Here is a 25,554-nt window from a genome sequence, read left to right as displayed (position 1 = left end):
GCATATGATATAGCGTACTTCACTATGGTCAATTCTTGAATGTTTCGCCAATTTTCTTCTATCTTTGGAAGGGGTGTAAATACTTTCATCTTGCCATTATGCGAGAGTTGATACAAAGTACAATTTCATGTTTTTTTTTATTCGATTGATTTCGACACTGAATATTTGAAAGAATATTCACATCCCATTGAAAACGGGATGCAAACATGAGTGAAAGATTCTCTTGTGCAATGTGTGGTTTGAATCTTATTATGATAACTCAAAAAGGTTACAGAAGCACGTATATTGTTCATTCATTGTATTCCAGCGACATTTGACAACAACTTTACCTAATAATAATCATTTCGAAAATAATTCCATGATACTATTACTCACCAGCTGACGTTCCAAACTTTTACCTAAAAATTTGGGAATGCTGTTTAGATTCAGCTTTTTCTTAAGATATGAATAGAATAAAGTTGATGTATAAACATTGGAGAATTTAATTCGGGTACACGAAATATATTATTTGATATGGATATGATTAATTGTCAGCAAAACAAAAAATAACAGAAAATAAATAACATAATTAAACAATCGTGAGCAAAATCAAAAAGTTATTTTCTTCAAAACGAACAATAGATACTTTATTGATTAAAAATAAATAGTAATTTCTACACAAGTACACTCAAGTACACACACGTACACTCCTGAAAACAGTAAGGGAAATGTTGGATATATTCACACCAAATAAAAGCCATTTATAGAATCGCGTTATTCTCAAAAAAGTGGAATTTTAAAAGAGCGATGCTCGTGCTCTGTGACATAAAAAAGTGAATTTATTATCAGAGACACGTAGGGCATATACAGTATCTTAATCTGACACGACCGACTATGTACAGGGTGGACAAAATTCGTTGTCTACTGAGAGGATCTCGAAAACCCTAGCAGCTAGAAAAAAACGGATGACACGTTTCCGAGCTTTTTTTCGGAGAAACAAAGAATGGTTAAAACCTCAGCCTCCTACGATACAGAATGTGTCATCTATTTTCTTCTAGCTGCTATGATTCTCGGGATTCCCTCAATAGACAACGAATTTTACCCACCCTGTACACCTGATAATTTTTTTTACATCCTTCAGATTGCACAAAAAGTGCATACGTCATAGAACCTTTTTTTCATTTTATCATCTAATCTTCAAAATCCACTAGGTCTCCACGACGCTCAAGTAAATCTCGATTTAGCACCGTCGGCTCTCCATTTAATAGTGATATTAAGCTGTTGAACGACTATGTTGATTCACCGACTCTGCTATCCTATAGTCTATTCAAGAATGATTGACATCCCAGTTGGTCTTGAAAATCCAGACGCAGCTCAATATCTGATCATAAAATATCTTCCATAATTTCTGTAGTTTCGCTCACAGAACAGGAATATGCAAATATAACTTAGACAAGTATTTGAAAACGAGAAATATTTGAATTCAGAGCATATTAATCAGCATTCAAAATTGAAACACTTATGTTTCCAATTTGTACGATTAAATTAAGAACATAAATAGCAGTAGCTAATTCAAATTATCGTCGATCAGTGCATAGATTCACACATAATAGGACTATAGATCACTGTTTATTCCCAATACCTACCTGAATTCCGCAAAACAAAATCTCAACTTATGAGCTATTACCAACTTAAATTCTATTTTCCATATAGCCACCCGAGATGACAATCATTCTTGAATGGACTATATGTATGTAAATGTGTATGTTCCAGCTCAGTCATTGAGAGGTAACACTGTTTTTGAAGTTGCCTTTCACAGAACAATTATGAAAAAACAACTCGTAATTTTCATTTGTGTATCTGTTACGGCTAAAGATAGGTGTGAACATAAACTTAAGATTAGCCGGCTAAACTTAGGTTTAGCTTCGGGTATTTGCTAATGTTAGTTTCTTCTATCTTTAGCCGGCTAAACTTAAGTGTAACCACATCCCATCGGCTAAAAATGTAGAAGGCTCGAGGGGCGTAAATTTTCGGCAATTAAAAGAATGTAAAGAAATAGTAATACGAGTATAATCAAAGTATTAATGCAATGCATTTTTTGTATGAATTTCACATATTTTAATAGCAGAAAAGCATTCTGTTAAGCAGTTGAGAAATTGGAGAATGAACATATATTTGTTTCAACTGTGTCTCAATGAATTCTCATTGACGAATCTAAAAATCTAAACGCTTGATGACAAAATTCGAGACATGCTATTTTGAGTGTGAGGGAAAACTGTAGAATTAATTATTATTTTTCATCTTGTTATTATTCATATTAATAATTTGAGGGGAATTGAATGAGCAGAAGGAGATAATGAAGACAAGAATGATGCAGCGAACTTCTTTATCAAAATACCAAAGATTTTCTAGAAAAATATAAGTAGAAGTACCCAATCTTGTTTGTAATTAACCGGACTATTTGGCTCAAAGATTATAGAGTTAACTGTATAATCTTTGATTTGGCTGATAAGCTTTACGATTAATGCACTTGTATCCCCCGGGATGATTCATCAAGGGTGGCAACAGGCCATATTTTGGAACCCGTATATTCAATGACTCGGGAAGAAATTTTTAACAAAATCAGCTAGAGAAAGTGTTTTCAACTATGTTCATGTTCACAGTTTTTTTTGTTTTTTTTTTTGCGAAAGAATTGGTTGGAAAGAAATTGCAACGTTAGAAACTATAGTTCCTATTTTGTAATTTTTCCATAAACCCAATTATTGAATGGTAGGGAAAATATACTTTTGTTAACGAAAAAAATTTTCTATGTCCAATATCTCATTTTCTTGTGGGTTCATATTATGGTTTTTCACAAACTAGGCTCGGTTTGAAGAGCATTAATCTCCTAAACAGATAAAAATAACTCGTTAAATGTTGAATTGAAAACCCATGGGCCTTATGTAATACAACCCCAATACATTCGATGCTCTTTTGCATATTTCAATTCTAAAAATTTAAACAAAAAAGTGGCCGTGTGCGTTCGTCCTCTCCCATCCGACCATTCTTGAGACATCACCTCTCCGCATGTCCATCGAATACATTTTTAGCCGTTCCGTTTTGGGTAATGTGCACATTAGCCGGCTAAAGATGAAATGCCCTGACGCAGATGAATATTTTATCGAACTTTAGCCGATCCTCGAATATAAACCTAAGTTTAGCCGGCTAATCTTAAGTTTATGCTCACACCTATCTTTAGCCGTAACATATCCATAACATTTTATTTCTTGGTAACTATCTTAAATGTCCTTGGGTAGATCTAGGATGTTGTTTTTTGGTTGTATTTTTTGTGGATGTCGTTCTGGTTGAATACCTGTTGGCATCCTATTTGATAGAAAAATAAATAAATAAATAAATAACCCTAATACCTTTATGTAGAACGGACAACATAGGGATGATTTAAAACCCAAAAATTTTTTTACAAGCGTCACAACCTCACCTTTTCGATCTATACAGAGTGGAATCTGTCAAATTTTCATGGCCAGTCAACTTTTTTCAAAGAACTGAATGAAGTAAACTTCATGAATGAATGACATGATTGTTTGTTAAACCATACCAACTCGCAAATCCAAAGACTATATGCAATTGTTCCGAGCTGAAAGTTATAGGGTGTGTTTTTTATCGCCATAAAATGAAATATTTGAAGAATCTTTATTATCAGGAACGGGATGTCCAAAAATATTTATTACAATTTTACTATCTCGCAGCTTAATGGGAGATTTCAGGAAGTTGGTTTTCCGTCTGAATCTTATCTGGATTCATTCGGGGAGAATTGCTTTCAACAATCGGTGCGGTGCTGCAATAAAAACGGAAAGGTAGTTGAATATAAAAATACTCTTAGTCATCTAAGCCATGATTTCTTAATGGTTGACGGTCAATTGAGGTGAAACGGTAAAGTTTTCGACAGAGAATCATTGGTCCATTCTTACATTGTTTTCGAATATACAGAATGTGTCAAAATAGTGTATTTACACTATTAGAGCATACATTAACTTACACTGCGTGCAGACCAATCACAAGAAAAGGGCGTGGCCTATTTGGCGCCAATTCGATTTCAAAATGTTCAACTTTGGATACGTATTAACACAACATTGGATAGGTACATGCGTCAAAAAAATTATACTTATTCGGAATTTCCATTCTAAAATATGTTGATGTTCATAATGTCATTTTCAGTTGAAGATAAAAAACTCTTCGTTAAGATTATTAGAAAAAAAACATATATTTTGATCTTGAATAGAGAAAACGTCAGTAGGTTATATTTACTATTTTCTCATCTAATTTGAGAGAATACCATAAATTTTGGATGTAATAGGGCAACAATGAGTCAAATTCGAATTAATCCCCTCATTTCTTGATATTTCATCGTCTTCATTAAGTAGTAATATGAAAATATGTTCAATTCATGTGGCCCATAGCTGATGAAAATCCATAAACTATAAACAGGATTATATGATTTTTCACTAACATGAGTAGTTCAACTACGAAACCTGTTTTGTTATCACAACAGTTTACCTTCACCCAACTTAAGATGCTATTGTGATAGTGAAACACTTATTGTGGTTAAACAACTAATGTTAGGGAAAATCTTAATATAATTCTGCTTTAATTCATGAATATATTTGTGAATTCAAAATAAAAAGTTCCTCATAATTTTATATATTTCACGAGTGCAGGAGGAAAAATGTTCTGGTTATGTTCGAAGGAGCTGGAATTATAAAGTCAAAGACAACAATATTTCAAAGTTCTTTAATTTAATATAATTAAAATTATATAGAGTAAAATTTTAAGATATAAATAATAAGGTTTAATTCAAAAATTAATTGTTATAAAGCCCAGCATCGTCTAATTATTAGATTGAGAACATGCACTACAAGGTACAAATTTTCATAGCATATTATGGACATAACTGATTTTATTTTAACTATCAGGCTCCCAACACCCCTACACCTGAACCAAAATGCAATATTTGTATAAATGTAATCAAAATGTAGTGTTCTATAAAAACATACTGCTAGAAAAACATTGATTAAAATTTTAAGTCAAGAATAATTACAATTATACAAATGTCACACTCATCCACTCCATAAAAATTTTACAATTCGTCAACGTAAATATCAATACACATTCAAAGCATAAGCTGCATGCAAATATTATTCTTCACCATCACCTCTTAAAATACATACAATTATCATTTTTCACCAATACATTCTAAACATTAACATAGACAATCTAACATAGCTTAAGATACATAAAGTTATAAATCTTCTCCATCACTTTTCACATTCATTAATACACAGTCTCAATGGTTGGTTAATTCAGTTAGTTAGTTAAGTAATCACAGATAGCACCTTCAATTTTGCCTATACCCGGGTGTTAGTGAGGACATGCTGTGTGTGTGTCTGGACTGTCTGGTAAAGTATATTGATCTTTATGAATAATGAAATTTTTTGCTAGTACTAAGCCCATAGAAATAGCAGAATAAGCATACATACATAGTTGAATTAGTCATCTTGAGAGCTCTACAGTAAGTTCTTAGAAGAAATTATTTCTTATTCGGGAAGTAAGATTGTTTTTCAACTTTCCTCTTCTTACTTATCTGCTCAGTATCTTTCTCCATTCTTCTCTTCAATGTCCATACTTCTGATAAAAATTTGTTCAAATCATTACCACTCAGTTTGTTGATAAATCCAATAAATTGCTCTCCAGCAATCTGAAAATATAATTGCTATATGCACTGATAAAAAGTCAACAAATTTTTAGATCAAGACCTTTCTTGTTTCTTCGTCAGTATTGATCGATGTTTGATCATTATGTTTCTCCTGCATGAAATGATTCAATTCATCTTGGTACCTCAGCTTACTTCCTGAAGGCTCATCCATAATTAAATTATTTCTGTCATCCTCAGAATGTCGGCTACCTAAAACAGACTCGCTCCTCCGCTCAAGCAGAGATACAGCATGTATGTGTTTACACAGTACACTTTTCACTGCATTTTCCGAACATTCACATACATATCTGTGTATGCATACCTTACATGAATCACAAAATCCTGCTCGGCAGTCATAATCACAGATATCTTTGTAACTTACCACATAAAATTTATTCGTCACTGAACTAGAAGGGACCTTAAAATATCCAAATTCATGTGTTTCTATCCTACTGATATTCATTTGTTCAGCTTTTTTATGTGCTTCCACTGTGATCTTGTGCTGGTAGTTGTTTGCATTGGGTCTCTCTTCATTTATTATTTTTTTCCACATTTTCTCTTCTACCAGTTCATCTAATAAATCCAATAGTTTCTCAACCCTGGAATGCAGATTTGTGTTAATTTTTCCTATAAATTCATTCATTTATTTCAGAACACCTCAGATTACGTTGACCTCTCATTTTATTATATTTTAGAACTTTGTTCAAACTTTCTATAGCCATATTTGTGTTTATGCCAGCATTCAATCGATGACAGTGGGCCCACATCATCACCCTTTCTTCAGTTTGGAAATAATAACTGAAAATAAAAAATTACTTTCTAATTCATACATTACGTTGGCTTTTTTACTTTTGCAAGTATTTCAGAAATTCATTTTCTCCTTCCCTTTCTAAGAAATTGAAGTAATGATCTTTCAATTCAGTAAATTTTTTAGAATCAGTCTCTTTCAAAATCTTCCTCATCGCCTGTTTCATTTGTTTTTTTATTTCAGGATTCCTAATTTTCGATTTTCCTTGTAGATTCCAATTTTTTATTATGTGCCATGTGCATAGCAGTCTTCTTGGTTTCTGCTCGGAAGACATTACTTTGACCCATGCATTATAGTACTTTGGGTCGTCATCACTCATAAAAAAATTACAATCTACTATTCCACCTAATCTCAACTTGAGAGCTGAAAAAAAATGTTCTTGGATCGTCTGATCCAATCTATTAGATAAAAGGAAAGCTACAGGAAAACCCATGTTATTTTCATCCTTCACCAATACTATTGTTAGGTCCCAATTATTTCTATTTGTCCCATGAGTTCCGTCTACACATATAATATTTTTGAAATCTCTAATTTTTTTCTCCATTATGCCATTCATAAAACCTAATGCAAAATCCTCATCCCTCAATCCAGGGTAAGGTTCACCTACAATTATTCAAGACTATTTCCTACACCATGCAAAATTCTAAGCAATAATTCAAATTACATATTACATACAAGAATAGCTATATACATGCGAAACAACTTACCAATTTTTTTGAATAAAAATGCAAAATTTTTTCCTTGCTGATTCCATTCATTAACTTTCAGAGCTGTTGCTACCATATCATCATCATGCCTTATTTTGTTTATATTATATTTTCTCACCAAATATGCTAAATCTGCTCTTGTTATAATATTGAATCTTTCCAATTCTCCATTTTGCACTGTATCCCTAGCATCTTTCATTATTCTCTCTTTTGGTATTCCAGCACACAACTTTTCGACCAGAAGGTTCTGTTGCAATTTTGAAAGTCTTTTTGTTCCAAGGTCATCATCATGCCCCACATGTGTTTCAACAAATGTTACTGAATACAAGCCTAAATAAAAAGGGATGACTCAAATTGATTCTGAAATGTTTCAGGAATATATTGATGTTACCATCTGTTGAAATTTTGACTATTATTCGTGAAGGACAAACTCCCTGAATATGTATACTACCTGCGATCTTTCTCTTTCGTTTCTCACAAACACTTTCGTATCCTGAAATCAAAGACTGTAGAATCTTCACAGACTTTGTGGAAATCGTTTTACCTCTATGATTACTCCTGTTGCAATTGTAATATGCGAGTGTATCTCCTTTGGTTGTTTTACAAGTCCTAATAAAAGCGTAATCCACATCTCTGTTCTCTTGTCCTCTCCATGCCTCAAAGTGTTCACTACTCCTAAAATGAAAAATACTTTCTTTCACGGTTATATCATGAATTGATTTCAAATGATTCTCATAATTTTTGTAACTGGAGAACTTTTCTCTATTCTCAGCAGGACAAAGACAACACAATACATGTTGATTCTTGTCCTTTTGAATGTCCTCATTATGAATTTGCCGAAGGTGTCTATTCTTTACAGAAATACTGCTGAACTCCTTTTGGCATATGCCACAAATCAGGGGATTCATTCTGAAATAAATTTAGCATTTACTAAAGGTTTTATGATATATTATAATAAAAATTACTAAATATTGAATTACATTTCTAGAAACCCACTGCTATTAAATATGTACTTACATCACAGATTCCATCATTCACACTAAATCCGAGTAGCTCTCTATAGTTGATTGAAAATATTAAGATTAATAGCAATAAAAACTGCTTTTTCAGAACACTTGTTAAAAACTTGCGGAAGAATTTCCTCAAAAAATCACAGCAAAGTTCTCAGTAACAAGGAATTATCAAAATGAACGCTGGCTGGGCGCGAAAATTGGGTTGACCAGAGACAGAACCGACGAAAGACGATTTCACTCGAAAGCTCGTGCTTGTGATTGGTCCGCACGCAGTGTAAGTTAATGTATGCTCACTATTAGGGGAAAGGTGCATGGGTTGATCCCTTTGGTTAAGATGATCCCTTTCGATTACGGACTCATGAAAAATGCCATCTGGTACGCCATTACGTAGCCTCTAGCACACTTCTACCTCAGTCAATGTTTTAGTACAGTGCAAGCGAACAGTCGATATTCACAGAGAAAAATATGAATTTTGAAGGCTTAATCTAAGGTTAGGTTAACTTTAAGATTATGCTTCTTTCGCTGTGAATGGTTGATAACGATGATTTTTTTTATATTTGTTGCTTCCTTATATTCTTATTCTTTATCTTTTCCCGACTTGAAGACAATGACGTTCGTATGGGTTATAATAGCTAATGCTGAATGAAAAAGTTGAACTTGGGGCAAGATGATCCCCCAACTTGTGTACAAGATGATCCCCATTAAGGGGGTCAGAAGGGTGTAGCCATAAATTTTTACAGGATTTTTCAGTTAGGAATTATGCTGCGTGAATATAAATACTAATAAATAAATAAAAAAAATTCGAGGTGGATAGTCCGAAAAATCAATGTCATGTGCTATTGATGCTAGATGCTATTCAAAATGGAATGGCAATTAAAAGAACGACTAGGTTGTTTTCAATGTCGCTAATTCAATTGAAACGAAGGACTAAAGAAATTAAGAAAATAGCTCGTGGTGCAGTAAAATATCTGGGAGTGAGAAAAACTGTTTCCACTAATGAACAAGAAACCGAGCTCGTGAGCCATATGAAGGACATGGAGCTTAGAATGTATGGATCAATAAGAAGAGAATTTCGTACCTTATTATGTTATTTCAGAAAATGTTGAATATTTCAATGGATCTCAAATTAGCTTTTTTCGGTGGTGCATTGAAACCACCACTTAGAATACATGTTCGTTTCAAATTTTTGTGATATTACACCTTATATGTTGATTTTCAGTTGTTTATTCACTTGACAATTTATAATGTTTTATGCCCAATAAAATAATTTTACAATCTACACAGATATCTGTTTCACATACTTCATTCTTGAAAATATTGAAGCTAATTGAGAAAATGTGGTCAAGATGATCCTTGGGATCAACATTTTGTAACGTTTTGGAAAATCAAAAATATTTCAAAAATCCGACTATTTCGAGTAGGACAATAGAAAGATGGATACTTCCAAGAAAACTACACGTTTTCATTTTTGTGCTACCCGAAGAAACTAATTCTTGCTTAAGGGGATCGTCTTGGGCACCTCTCCCTTATTTTTGCATTATCATATTGAGTGAAAAAAAGAACTCAAGTTTCTAAAATTAACCTTTGGTGAGACATTATTTTTTCGACTTGAGTAGTCTCTCAAAAAACTTGATAATAATACAAATAAGTATACAATCTTTCGTGATTATTTAAAACACTATTGGGTTGTAAAAATGAGAACAGTCATTCATCTCGTATTTAGATGAGCTTATTCCGAATCCCACCCCATATTTTATTTTTCATTGGTTGGCAAATTTAACAATTCAACAACATAAAAATGAAAGGAATTGCCTTATGTCCTGTCTAATTTTGAGAGTTGAATTAATTGGAGGAAAGAACTTCCTAAATTTCCTATTTCTATTTGCCCATTGGAAACTCTTGAAAAATTGGATGGAATTTTCATCCGTTCGGTTTTCTGTAATATAACATCTTTTTTTTGCATAGAGGGTGTCCCAGAGTTCAAAGTCAAGTCGAAACCTGGTGATAGGCCAGCAAGCTCACGACAAGCGAATGACTCGACAGTAACGCCCTTTTTTTTTGATAGTCAAGCTGCCGTAAAGGCACTGAGCTCCTATGTCATTGATTCAAAGCTGATTTGGGAGTGCCGGAATAAACTCAATGATGTAGGCAAGAAGAATAAGGTCTCTTTAATCTGGGTTCCCGGTCACTCGGGAATCGTAGGAAACGAGAAGGCCAATACACTTGCCAGAGAGAGCACAAACGCCACTCACTGGCCCAGAACCCTTCTGTGGTATAGGAAAATGCACCTACAAGAAGGAGTTTATGGAGAAGGAGAAAGCCGAAAGGGAAAAACTCTGGTGGAATCTCCCAGGAATGGATCACTCCAAAAAGTTCCTTCGGAACTTTGAAACTGCTAGATCCAAAAAATATCTGGATTTCAGTAAGAACCAACTACACCTACTCACTGGCTTTCTCACAGGACATTGTCGCCTAAAGAAGCATCTGTTGAGAATGGATTTGTCGGACACTGACGAGTGTAGATTCTGTGGGGAGGAGGAGGAAACTCCTATTCACCTGGTTACGGAATGCTTTGCCATTGCAAGCCAAAGGAAAGAGTGCTTTGGACGAGAAACTTGTAGGAGTGGGGAATTATCCTCGTTGAAGCCGTCCCAGATATTGGATTTCATTAGATCTCTGGATCTGGAAGGCGAGCTGTAAAGGGCGCGATGAAAACAGCTCTGTTAGGGGGCACAATAGACCTTAAGGTCGCAGTGAACTGTAACCCCTTCTCACTATAACTATAACTATAACGCCCTTTTCCTCCCTATCTTTTAGTCGAGTAGGTGATAATTGACACTACGGATGATCGATTTCCGCAGTATCAACACTTTGTTGACACTAAAACTGTCGGGTGTTATATTGCCGACAAGGCGCTATCGAATCTCACATCGATAAGTTGTCCATGTATTATCGATTGATCGTTGTACCACTGCAGGTCTCAATAGTTATCACAAAAATATGAACAATATTATGTCAAGTATTTCACAAATATAGACCTTTGAAACACACGAGGAAATCTGCACCCTTTGATAGTCTTTTCACCCCAGTTGCTAAGGGTTTTTACCTTTTCTATATTTTGTTCTTCGGCATGTTATCCTGAATGTTGATACTTTACGTTCTGGCCTAAATTTTAAAGCCAGCTGCTCAAGCTTAGGAAATTTGTTTTTTTGCCCAACAAATATTTTAAATTAATACTTCGACCTGCTCGGACTGTATTGAGAAAAAGTATCCTACATTGCAAGTTTTGCCAATAACTTTGAAAGTGAATGCTTTTAATAAGGACACCCGAATGGCACCATATTTGGTTAATTATGCCTTAAATGGTACACAATGTTGTTTTTTTTTGCGAAGACATCCCGTTTTGAAAAATGATATTTAAAAATGATTCTAGTGTAACCAAGGTTTTCGAAGCAGTTTCTAGTTTGAGGGATATAAGTGCAGTCATTTTTCGAGGTAGCGAGAAAGATAATGACGCTAAGGTGTCAGATACTGAGCGAGTCATTTTACGAAGAGTGAGTGAGCCATGATGACGCCAGTTATTGGTCGAGCTTACATTGCAGCTGAAGAAGAAAATTTCAATATCTGTTTTGAATCTTAGTATTTGAGTAATTGAGGACAATTATTGTTGTGCCTTCAATTTAATAGCGTCCTCATCTGTCTCGTGAAATAACTGTCTCTATCTCACTCAAACTAGGAAGAGCCTTGAAGATAGGCTTGAGTAGGTACACTAGAATCATTTTTAACTCAGTTGAAAAAATTTTTCGCATCTTAGTTTTTGCACACTGAAATCATTTTTAAATATGTAAGAAAGTTTTGTTCAAAAATGGTTGTCTTGGTTTTTAAACAAAAATTTCACCAATTAGAAGAGAATTCAAACACCATTTTTTACTCCTTGTTAAACGCGCGCACTTTCAAAACTATTTGTCAAACTTTGCAGCTGAGCGAAGTATTAATTTTAAATATTTGAATGGGCAAAAGTGATATTTTTCCAAACTAGAGTAGCTGGCTTGCAATTTCAGGTGAGACCATGAGGAAGCATTATTCAATAATAAAAAGAAACAAAATATAGGAAAGTTGAGGGTTGCACCAACACGAGTGAAAAGACTGTCATAGTGTGCAGATTTTCTTATAATAAATATAATTTCTAAAATATAAAATAAATAAAAATATGTTTTACATTTCTCTTATTACCATTAAGACTGGCAACTGGAAGACCCTGAATAAAGAGAATAATTATGGAAACTTTCACGACGCTCTAGATATTTGTACTGTGGAATGAAGAAATACTTAATCAAATTCCCGATTAATGAAAAAAATGCATTGAAAATTTGTTCTATAAAACAAACGAAGAATACAACACATTGTCAAAGATATCCTATATTAGGAAAATTATCGTTCTTTAACTGGCTAGTTTGTTGAAAAATCGAAACACGTGAAAAAATAGGTTTAGGAAATTCGTATGCTGCATCCGTTAGTGAATATCGATTGATTATTATTTGTCCTTTGCTAGTAAGCTATGGACTGCCCCGCCGTAAAATTGCTGCTATATTCGATTAATTTTCCGTTTATTCATGGCAAACGGAATTACGCGACTAAATCTCTCGATATTTCATTTTTACAACAAAAATTTTATTCCCGGCTATTCATCAAACAGTATAATACTTGAATCAACAGGGGATGGTTATATTGAATTTGAATACGTAGAGTGACCTTCTGCTATAAACATCAAACACATGGAATAACAAATTTACGGCGTAAAATATTCAGCGCTCGCATATCACTTTGATTCTCATAAAATTGAATCCACTGAGTCAAAAACAGCTAGCTGGGAAGTTGTAAAATCTAAACTTTTCACATACAAAGCATGTTTGGTGAGGTACGTTAAACAAACTCAACATTTTATCGAAGGATTTATTGGTGCTATGTACTTCTATCGATATGAATTGTTCTCTTGTCGGTTGAAAACAGGAGACTACCTGAAGACAGCTAGCGAATAGTTGTCGAAAAGTTGCAGACAATGATCCAGAATGTCAGAAACAGCCCAACAAATTCTTCATATAAATTATTATTGCTTTTCTAAGGAATACAACCCAATAAATCATTTTATGGTCTCCGCAGATATTTGTTTGCAGACTTCATTCTTGAAAATATGGGAGCTAATCGAAAATGGGGTTAAGATCATCTTACCCATAACACAAGGATCATTTTGAACACCTTATAAGTTGATCCTCTGGTACGGTTTTGGAAAATCAAAAATATTTCAAAAAACCTTTTGTAACTGAATATTTCGAGTAAGTCTATACAAAGAGGGATACTTCTAAGAGGAGTATACGTTTTCATATTTGTGCTACCCGAAGAAATAACTACTACTACTATTAAAGGTGAATATCGGCACAAGGAATATGAAATTAAAACACCTATTCTCTCAGCGACGTTTCGGAAATCTTATTTCCTTCATCAGGCTACAAAAAAAAGTAAATATTACAAAGCATTCAGGTTGAGTCAAAAAACAACAGAAACGTCAAGAATAGAAAAAGAAAAGGTCAAGAATATAAAAAGAAAATGTCAAAAATATAAAAAAATATATGAATAAAATGTGAACAACCGAATGACTAAAAAGAAGGAATCAAAGTTTTTTTGGATAAATTATGTGAAACGGAACATCGAATAATTTTTCTATGTCTGATTTTATTCGATTTTCCGTTTTACATAATTCATCCAAAAAAATTTTGATTCCTTCCTTTTAGTCATTCGGTTGTTCACATTTTATTTATATTTTTTTTATATTTTTGACCTTTTCTTTTTATATTCTTGACCTTTCTGTTGTTTTTTGACTCAACCTGAATGCTTTGTAATATTTACTTTTTGTTGTAGCCTGATAAAGGAAATGAAATTTCCGAAACGTCGGTGAGAGAATAGGTGTTTTAATTGCATGTTCCTTGTGCCGATATTCACTTTTAATAGTAGTAGTAGTTATTTCTTCGGGTAGCACAAAAATGAAAACGTATACTCCTCTAAGAAGTATCCCTCTTTGTGTAGACTTACTCGAAATATTCAGTTACAAAAGGTTTTTTGAAATATTTTTGATTTTCCAAAACCGTACCAGAGGATCATCTTATACGGTGTTCAAAATGATCCTTGTGTTAAGGGTGAGATGATCTTAACCCCATTTTCGATTAACTCCCATATTTTCAATAATGAATTCTGTAAACAAATATCTGCGGAGATCATAAAATGATTTATTGGGTTGTATTCCTTAGAAAAGCAATGATAATTCATATGGAGAATTTGTTGCACTGTTTCTGACATTTGGGATTATTGTCTGCAACTTTTCTACAACCATTCGCTAGATCTCTTCAGGTAGTCTCCTATTTTCAACCGACAAGAGAACAATTCATATCGATAGAAGTACATAGCACCAATAAATCCTTCGATAAAATGACGAACCGCTTCTTTAATATTATTGTCGGAACGAGAAATATATTACTACTACTATTATGTGTATTATCTTTCAATCTATTGCTTTAATGTTGATAATAATAATAATAATAATTTTATTCAATCCCCTTCAACATATACATATGTATGGGCACGTCAATTACAATTATAATAAAATAATAATAATATAATACTACTATTGATTGAACTCGACCTCCTAGATTGATTTATTCGAATCAAGAAGGAGAATTTGGACAATATTTTTGAAAATATCTGCACACATACTAATCACGCCATGAATTTCATTTTCAAATGGGTGTTCTGTTTCGTATTTGAATGAATGACTGGAAAAATGCTTTAGAATTAACTCAACGAATATCAGATATATGTTATCTAACTTTTATTTCAAATAAACTGAGTGTCAAGTTGAATATAAATGTTATTTTTTCATTTTTCAATGGACAACTTCAATATTGCTGTCATAAGAAAGAACTTTGAAACTCTTATCTTGAAATTTGGAAGCCGATTTATATGAGAGAATATAATTTCATTGCATGAAGATAACATTGGAGAATTTCGAATTTTTATGAGAACCGTTCATAAAATAAAGAAGATATATTATACAATTTTCGAATATCAGATATTTCCCATGTTCTATTATGAATCTAGAAATGAAAATAATTTCTCTCTGGGTATTGTTCGGAAGATAGTACTGGTGAGCATCGACTTTTCATATAATAATTACCGGATGATTTCTCTGGAAAGCAAAACAAAAAAATATCTCAAACAACGAGCTAATTCGATATTCTGAAAGCGTGTCAGTACATATTCCATGTAAAAAATGAACTAATTACAACAAATTGTCGTGTTAGATACGAATCTCAATAAACTTCTTCAAGATTATTTTACGCAACGCTTGCGTGTATGTATCAATAATGGAAATAATGAGACCTAGACATGAAATATCAGACTGCATGGTATTTTTAATTTCTTTTTTGCAGTTTCACCCTTCTGTTGTACAATTTTACAGTGATTACATTCAATAATCTCCTGGATTTCATGGTTATTATACTACTGGCTCATTGTGTGCAGGTTATGACTTTTTTTTCTCTGATGGATTGAAACGATTATATTTCATATTATTATGTGAGGTGTTCGAAATAGACCGTGATGTATATTTTTCGCTGCGACAGTTTCTCTTAATCAAGTCATAAAAATAATATCGTTTCCCTTAACATGACTTTTCTTGTAGCAATTGATGACACGAATTACGTATAGGTATTCATTTTTAAGTTGTTTTTCAATACATCTGGTGAATTTAACTCTTGGCCAATGTTACTAAGTAGATATCCTTCAGAAATGCAGTATTGGTTCTTATCCTTCTGAAATATTGATCAATCCTTATTTTGATTAACATAATTATGACCAGTTCGTTTGATAAAGAAGAATTCAATGAGATGATGCAAAAAAAGCGTTAGTTTATTGAGAATATAGTTTAACGTAGAAAGAGAAAACATATTCACATGAAGCTGATTGATATCGTTTAATTAATGTTTAATGTTAGAAATTGAATCCAAGAAGACCCAGTGAGAATTTTGACGACAGAAGAGGATTTCACAAATGATTGCGGTTGAGTACTAACCGATTTCTAATAGAACTTACATTATACCATTTGGATGAACATAGATCACGTTCTGTAGAAAAGTTGGTTAATGAAAATAGATATCGACTTAATGAAGGTGGTAGTTTTTGAGCAAAATCGAGCATGACGTTAACAATCTCCTTGAAATGTATCAAATTGTGTTTTTGTTTTATGGTGACTATAGCCGTTAATTCGTCACAGAAGGTGATTAAAACCTATATAGAGGCTCTAGAAAAAAATAAATTACGAAGTGCGGCCATGGGAAAGATAAGGTTAGATATTCAATAATGTAGGTAACCTTTTTTCAACCCAACGAGATAGAGGAAACTGCATGATACATTACCGTCGTCCTTTATCGAGAGATCATTCCTCTGTCTTCTTTTGTTTTCTAGTTATAGGCAAAATAAAAATTTCAACTTTGGTCATTATTTCCATTTCTGTTTGTGCTAGGATGTTGAAATGTAAACATTATACAGTTGATAGCAATCCAGTTGCGTACTATGATTTTTCCAACAGGTATATTTGCCGAGCTATAACATAAAGATATTTTTTTTCTTAGGAAAACAGTAGTTTGAAATGTCATTCTTAACTACTGTTTTCATACGAAAACAACACAACTTTATAAAGTTAAACCTGTTGGAAAAAATCGTGGTACGCCACTGGATTGCTATCAAAATGTGTCTCAATAATGTTTGCATTTTAACATCTTAGCACAAACAGAAAGGAAGATAATTCATTCATTCATTGCTTTATCCCGTTGCCGGGAATGAATCTACAATAAGACGAAAAAAGGGAAAAAACAAAAAGAAAAAGTAAAAAAAAGGAGGTGCGAACAGACTTATAATTTTTCAGGGCTAATTGCGACTGTGTGCTCTCCTGTTACTGTAGAGACCCACCCGTGACCTACATATCCTACCACACTCCGGGCATGGATAGTCACCAACCAGATCTGGCCGCCGCTGTATCCTTCTCAAGTCTCCATTATAACTGTGTACCGAAGACCTCCACTGTGACCTGTCTAACGCTAGTTGTTCCCAGTTATGATTGGCATTGACTAATTTTAGGGATTGATGTAGTGTATCCTTAAACCGCTTATACTGGCCTCCTGGTTTCCGGGCTCCCTCAGTGAATTCGCCATATAGAGCTATTTTGGGGAGTCTTGTGTCTTGCATCCTCAGAATGTGGCCGCTCCATCTGAGTCGGGCCCTCGTTACTTGAGTCTCAATTGTTGTACAACTCGCGCGGTGCAAGATAATGAACAAAGTTGAAATCGCCAAAATTTCAATTTTGGCCTATTACACGAAAACTGAAGACAATAGAGGAATGAAGTTGATGGGATTATTAGTTTCTCGAAAAAAGTAATGTGGCATTCATTTAACTCTATCTCGTTGTAGTTCTTTTATCACCAATTTTGCCCAACCTGTACAGGGTGTCCGAGTTAAAGTGTCCCTATATCTTATTATGGAAACTAAAGGAGCTAGAAGAAAAAGTTAAATACAAACTTGTCTGTAATCTATTGAACTTCAAATTTTTATAGCCCACCTTAATAGGATGCTCCTTTTTTCCCTGCTGGTATCAACTTTCATATTTTAAATGGAACAGCCTGTATATTATATGATATGGTGATCAATGTCCTTCGTGTGCGACCGTGAAAAATTGGACTGCGATACAGAAACAAAGAAACAATCAATGGAATGGCTACACTCTGATTCTCCAAGACCTAAGAAGTTTCGTGTCCAAACATCTGCTGGAAAAGTTCTTGCTTCAGTGTTTTGGGATTGCCATGGAGTTCTCATGATTGATTTTTTGGATAAGGGTAGAACAATAACCAGAGATTACTATTCGACATTACTGAACTCTCTATGGGAAAAAAATTAAAAAGAAAAGACGCGGAAAGGTATCCAAAGGTGTTGCTTTTGCAGGACAACGCCCCTGGCGTTTAGAGAAAACAAAGAAAAATATGATTAGGAAACTAGGTTACAGAGAAAGGAAACAAGTTCATGTAGACAATTATCTGGGGCAATGATACAATGTACCAAGCTCCGATGATACCGAAAGAACAGAAAATCCTGATTTATTCAGTTTGTTGATGTGTTTAGAACTCGGCATGATTTTTCAATTTATTATAGTCTTATATGATTCAGGCAAGAATGGATATGTATATTTGCCGTTTTCCCTTTTTTCCACATTGAAAAACTTTCCAAGTTATTGTGACACCCTTCGCTTAGTTAGATGATATTTATGTATCAACCATCCTCATCCCAGAAATACATAACCATAAAGCATCCATGTTTGTGTGGAAAGTCATCTCTGTCTGGCATAAACAAATAAATTGTGAGGACTGCTGGACGGAAGCGTCATTTCTGATTCCATTTAAGAGCAACTTCGAATAAAGTAATGAGGGTATTGTGACCCCGCTAACAAGAATAATGGAAAGCTACGCAAAAATTCTCTGTGGATTAAGTTAACTAAGCTCTGCTGCTCTTGCATATAATCAATTAGCAAACCTCTCTCGGTAGAATTAAATTTGGAGATGATGGAGACCCGAGTGCATTCTGGATTCTGGATGAAAAAATAAGAGAATTACCGCAAATTGCTCAAATATATTTCAACTGACGGACAACTGAATTCAGTTGTCTGTCCACTCACTATTTAGCACGTGACTATTCTAGATGACCATTGGCTCTCTTCCTATATTCCACAATTCATCTCTCAAATAATCATGTTTCAAATATCTCGAAAAATTTCATTTCACTATTAGGTATGATTTAGAAAATCCATTTGAGGAGAATGGAAATATGAAAGTTTATGAGATATCGTGAAATTGTATTATAACTACATAGACTAAACTTCGAATCGAATCTGAAGAATGGATTGAATTATCTGAGCTGAACCGAGTATCAAATGAGGTGGAACACAATAAAAATTGCCCAATCTGACTAGCTATAATCTGCTGTATAGGTAACTTCGACGTTGCATCCCAATATTATTTATTTATATAAAGGTCCATTTCGACAACTAGGTCATTAGCGGTTTCAATGGAACAGTAAGTTTCATAAAAATATGATAAAGAAAAACATTACACAAAGAAAAAACGAAAACTCATATCCTAAGGTTTAATGCTTTTATATAAAATTTCCGTTTTGTAGCTAAAAATTCAAAAATATTGATGGACTTGTAGAGTTTTTCTTTATGTGAGTGTATTTTTAGGTCATTACCTTGGAATATTTTCGTAACTTTCCCAATATTTCGTGCTTTAGAAATACCGGTATTTTCTGTTCTCTGTTTTCTCCACGAAACAGGCTTTTTCATATAAAAATGGCCGCTACCGTTTGAACTGCATCAAACATATCTTTTGATTGAAATGATCAACTTTTTTTGAGATAACTCAATATCTATAAGAATAACCGACTTGATTTTTAGGTCAAATAGAAGCCAAATTAATTTTGTACCACTTTCTTTCCTATGGTCTTTGTGAAATGAGTATCGGTGTGAATATTCTATCCGAAAGATGAGTCAAGTCCAATTTCTCCTTATCTACTAGATTTACAGAGCTCCAATTAGGTTTCAATTGTAGAAAATTTCATATACTTCAATAAAGGTAAGAGTGAACTTTCTTGAAAAAATTGACTTGTCACGAGTATAAGCTGTATAATATGATACTGCTCACACATGTTTAACAAAACATACCTACCAAAAATTCTGCAATTTTTACGGAACTGCGTCACTTTTTGTGTCTATACGGCGCCCGGACTATATTGATCTTACATATTATTACACAAAATTAATTCTTTATTTGATATTCCCTTTATTTAAAACTGATATTTGACAAATCATCAAATCCTCCCGAAATGTTTCTGTTTTTGTAAATGTAATGAAATAATTGAGTTCTTTCTTTGTTCCATGAATTTCTTATATTCAATGTGAATATATTTTCCCTAAGCTGTCATTGTCCACTCATCAGTGCGGTGTATTGTTTAAATATTTCAACCGGAGGATGTTGTCTTAAACTAAACATGATCCGTCGATTTGAGAATTATTTTCAATTCAACGTATTTCTTTTACTGAATTGGATTTGGCGTTCACTCATCCTTGTGAAAATCATTTATTTCATTTTTTCATTCATCTATAAAATCATGTAATAATTACAACGGCTAAATAGCAAAATTGGTTTTATTGAGGATACGAACTCATGATCTTGTAGGTTTTCAAACTTATAACAAAAAAATATTATGTTTAAAAAATTGACGCATCTGTTGACATGAGTTTTCCGCTAAAATAAATATTCTAATGAATTTTATAATATTTTATATAAAAAGGAGATTAAAACAGAAAACCAAATTTCCAATCAAATAGGATAACAAATACACGGAGGAAGAACCAATCTCAGAGCCGGATTAGGAGGGGCAGCAGACTTCAATTTCCTCCTGGCAATTCGTGCTTCGAAATTGAATGAGGGGGAGCTTGGTTTTGACGTATAATAATCAGTTTCCCAATAATGACATCGCACAGAAACGCCCACTTTAGGGGGACCAACAGACGGGAAGAAATTCGGTTTATTTGCGGAATATGTAATAATCTGGGTGTACGCATGACCAGATATTCATGCAATAATAAATGAACAAGCCCAAAATATATGACTTCAATGATAAATCTGCAAATTTTTGGCAGAATACAATTATTCTCAGTTTAAGTGAATTTAGTATTTAGAGTTTTACAAACATTATATTGCTGATCCATTTATTCTGAATATTTCTTCAATTCAAAAACCCTGTTTTTCGTTATCAACACTTATTCTAGGTAATTACGTCTCATAAGCTAAGAGTTCCCTTCGTGAAGGGTGACAGCATCGTCCATTCATACGAATTTCTTAGTAGGTACCTTATATTCGAAAAGGTATCAGAGAAATATTATACGTAGATATATCACGATAATCATAATATGAATCAGTGAAATAAAAATAATTTTTTTGTTTCTCATTTGTAAACGTCAGTTTCCAAATACACAATATTAATCAAGAAAGTTTATTTTATCAAGACACTAACTTGTAAAACTGACAGTTAACTTGCAAAATTTTTACAAGTTAGTAGTATTATTTACATTAGAAAATTTTGTTTTATCGTCATATATGTTGGAAATCATGGTACAATTGTTATTTCCAGTAACACAGATTTTTGATGATGAAAGAGTTGATACTGATGATGATGAACCTTCTCCCAGTCAACCAGAAATGTAACAGTAAGTCGCAGGGAGTACCCAAAAATATCGTATTGAAGCGCTTCTTTGAGAATTTTCATGGATGTACTTAAGATTTCACATTGTGGACATTAACGTCCGCATATTGTAAAGTTTGCGAATTCCCCAACTTCAGATCCCTAGTGGTTGCATGTAACATCATATTGAGATGTTCCGATTAAGTGAACATAGCTACTACTATGCGACTTCTCCCTGTTGATATTTTTGTAATATTGAATCTGTGATATTTTTAGAACATGAAATGATGTGTTGTGAATAAATTTCGATGAACTCTACCCAGCGACTTCTCTAAGAAAAACTTTCAGTAACTGTCTGAAATGTTCTATTTATCAACACGTGGTCTCGAGGTTAACTCATAACCTAAATCCCGCTATGCAAAACGTGGTGTGACTATTCGTCTTTCGTGCTGTGACTGCATTGCTTTGAGAGAAAGAACAAACAAAATCTTTATGAATGAATTTTGAGAATAATTTTCTTAACCGAGCTGTTCTATTATCAAATTTCGTTTTAGTTAAGTGTAACTTGACTTTGATTGATTAATTAACATGCAGTAAAAGGTGAGTAGTTATATAACCTATTGAAATAATATCATGATCACTTCTTGGCCCTCTTATCCTCCCCATTTTTGCACCTTTGTTCAACTTTCAACATACCTCATATGAATTTAGGTGATTATTAAGTCATAAGTAACATTTACAACCTTCAAAATCAAACTTGGAATTGATTTGAATCATCGAGAGAACTTCAAATTATTATTTTAGATACTGTGCTGGAAAAAATCACCTTTTACTGTTGTTAGATTTTTCATGACACTCAATTTATTACTATCAATACAGCTCTGATTTTTTCTTCTTCAGCTGGACCATGCCGTTCCTGAAGTGAAATGAAGATTTATAAGAACATATACGTTCTTTATTTTATATATTTGGATTTGTATGAAACATATTAATCTTGAATAAAAAGATATCAGTTATTCATATAGTTGTTCAATTTCCCAGAATGCGAAATATATGTAGGTAAGAGTAAACACAGGGTACAAATGAGGCGTTCAGAGCTGAAGAGGCCCAAGCTACAATTTTTCTGAAATTGAGTTTACGAGTATATAAAATTTTGATTCATTTTTAGGCAGTTCTTACTGTTAATTCAATTTCAGAAAAATTGTAGCTTGGGTCACTTTTGCTCGGAACGCCTCGAATATAGAGTGCAAATTGATTGCCACGATGGTAATTATCAAATTGAACATGAATATAACTTCAATAGAGGATACACTTTGGTAGTTTATTCTGTCAAAATAATCGTTCCAAAAACCTCCAAAATGAGAAGTCGCAATGTTGCTGTCTATGGTGCTTTTTTACACCTACTATGTGATGTACTGGGTAATTACCCGCGATTTGCGATGTTGCGGACATTAAGCACTCTCCAGTAAGTACTGGTGGCCTTTTTGTAAATCAACATTGTGAAGTCGCATTTCCACAGTGGTAATTCCCAACAACTTCCCTGTGACTGAAACTGGTTGACTGGGCTGTTGACTCAGAAACTGCTGAACTCGAGGATTGCAGAACATTTGTACTCTCCTTACTACCAAATAATTTGCTAGACATTTCGATTTTTTTGTTGACCGAATCATCGACATAACTCATCGCAATTTCGGTGCTCTTCCACCCTCCTGCGCGCTTTAGTGCTGAAATATCTCCACCCGAATCCGCAACCATAGTGGCTCCAGTTCTGCGAAAAGGGTGGCCGGTTATAACTCTGGGTCTTTTAAACCTAAATATTCCGCTATTTGCTTTGGGACACCACCAATAGTGTGCTGGCCAGCATTAAGGGAAATGCACTTTCCATGTCGGTATGTCAAAAAAAACCTTAGGCTTTCTGTTCCAGGAGGCCGAAGATTTACATATTTTCTGTATAACATGCAGGGCTTGAAGCTGCAGACATCATCGGTTATGGTGAATCTTCTTGTTGTTAAATTTTTTGTTTGCCGCAATTTCACAATAACGTATTTTCCCATATCTTCTACATCATTCATGTTTAAGGAGAGAATTTCGTCACATCGACAACATCCAAAAATCCCAAATATTGATACAATTTCCGCCAGCAACCACTGGTCATCAGGAGCATGTAAAAGAAATTGTTCAGCCTCTTCTTTATTAATACCTTGGCCTTTTTTGGCGTATAACGCCAAAAAACGCCAATCCTTTTTGAAATCTGCAAATGACAACTAAACGTCATATTTCTCAATAAATTTTGTAAGGAAAACAAACCTGCGAACAGGGGCATTTTCTTTCATTTCCAAGAAACTTTTCAGCATAGACCATTTTGCCCATAAAGTATTAGGGCTGAATCTAGCTGATAGTTGATTCAAGTAGACCAACAAAACATCTTCAGTTACCCCAATCACACTATTTTTGTTTTGCCACTTTTTGAAGTCGTCGTATTCTCGCTCGTACCTTTAAGCTGTTTTTGCAGGTAATAAACTTGAAGCTACACGGCTGGCTGCCTCAATAATTTCTTTTTGTACATTCATTTTCGCTTTCGCCAAAACAAATGTAAAGAAAAATAAACAGACATGTTCATGGCAACGCTTCCATAGCTTACGACATTTGCGACAAATTATTGAGATTTTTTTGGAATTTATCTAACCTTTTTACAAATGAGAAACAAATAAAATATAAAACAATACATGCAAGGTAACGAGTTTTACTGGCTCAAGGAGGTAACTGACTCGCCTGCGGCTCGTCAGTTATATCCTCCATTCGCCAGTAAAAACCCTCTTACCTTGCTAGTAATGTTATATACTATATTCTATCAGTATGTAAGAACCCATATAATGAAAATCTTGCCAGTTTACATACAGTTTCAAAAATAATCGGGTATTTGACTTGCATTTTCAAAGTTGTTGCTGATTAAGGTGGCGATTATTCATACAGCAAATACATCCATATTACGAGGAAACGTTTTATGTGATTCTAGAGTTCGTGAAGAAAACCGAGCCATTCTTCTCCGCCCCATTATGATATCATTTGCAGGAAAGCCTTCGCTATTCATAATCAACTTCCGTTAGATGTTGCGTGAATTATATCTTTCAGAAATAACAACTTCTTGTCGAAGCGGAAGTTGGATAGTGCACCAAGAAAACAACTACATACTTCTTGGTAACGTTGAATATTCAACGGGTTGGATTTTGAATGTAACCGTATTTAAAACGTTAAATCGATACAGCGGTTGAATGCTCAGAGAATGTATCTAGTTCTATCAGGGGTATTGGATTAGGTTTCATATGTATTAACAACCAAAACTAACTTCTGAAACGTGTGCAACATGAATGAATTCGTTTCCGTCTACTCACGAGTATGCGATAATCTCAGGAAGTTAGAACATTATTATTAGTGGCTTTTACAAGCACGGGTGTTTCTGAGCGCTTGTTCCTAGGAACGAAGGAGCTATCAATTTGCTCAAATGTCATTAATTCTCCAATTTTCTGCCGAAAATGGTCCCAATCTGTGTGTTTTATTAAGTTGAATTCTTCGGCCATCTGCAAAGGAACAATGGCCTCTTTATGTGTAGGACATTTCAAGATTCTTCAAAGCTCTCCTTCGAGTCCTAAATAGAACAGCTCCTTGATTGTGATTTCATGATCAACTGCCATCCTCAAGAATGGGTCTTCTGTTCACAATATCACAATATCCTTGGCATCATTTCCAACGTTTGTTGATGATATTGTTACCTAAAACTACGAAAACCTCTCCCTTCCTGTATATAAGGAAGGTAAGAATCAAGTTTACTCCTAGTCGTCTCATGGATTTGAAAATAATACCTAACTGAAATGCAACTTTTATATAGTAACTAAAGGCTTGTTACATATCAAAATAAACCTTACATGATACCCCAAAGTAATTTATCTAATTTCATATATAATA

The 25,554-nt window shown here is 33.9% G+C and overlaps 1 protein-coding gene and 1 long non-coding RNA gene across 4 annotated transcripts in view; one reads left to right on the top strand and one right to left on the bottom strand.

Annotated features, from left to right (window-relative positions):
• LOC123308917 (connectin) overlaps positions 1-25,554 on the top strand; it is a 373,496-nt gene that overhangs the window by 340,612 nt on the left and 7,330 nt on the right. The window lies entirely within an intron of this gene.
• LOC123308920 lies at positions 5,146-5,813 on the bottom strand. Its single transcript, XR_006537196.1, has 3 exons — positions 5,790-5,813; positions 5,514-5,731; positions 5,146-5,429 (listed from the first exon to the last, which is right to left on the bottom strand). It is a non-coding gene; the product is annotated as an uncharacterized LOC123308920 (long non-coding RNA).

Source organism: Coccinella septempunctata, chromosome 3 (genome assembly GCF_907165205.1).
Source record: "Coccinella septempunctata chromosome 3, icCocSept1.1, whole genome shotgun sequence".
NCBI lineage: Eukaryota > Metazoa > Arthropoda > Insecta > Coleoptera > Coccinellidae > Coccinella > Coccinella septempunctata.
Note: the sequence above shows the minus strand (reverse complement) of the source record. Positions and strands in the feature narration are given on the sequence as shown.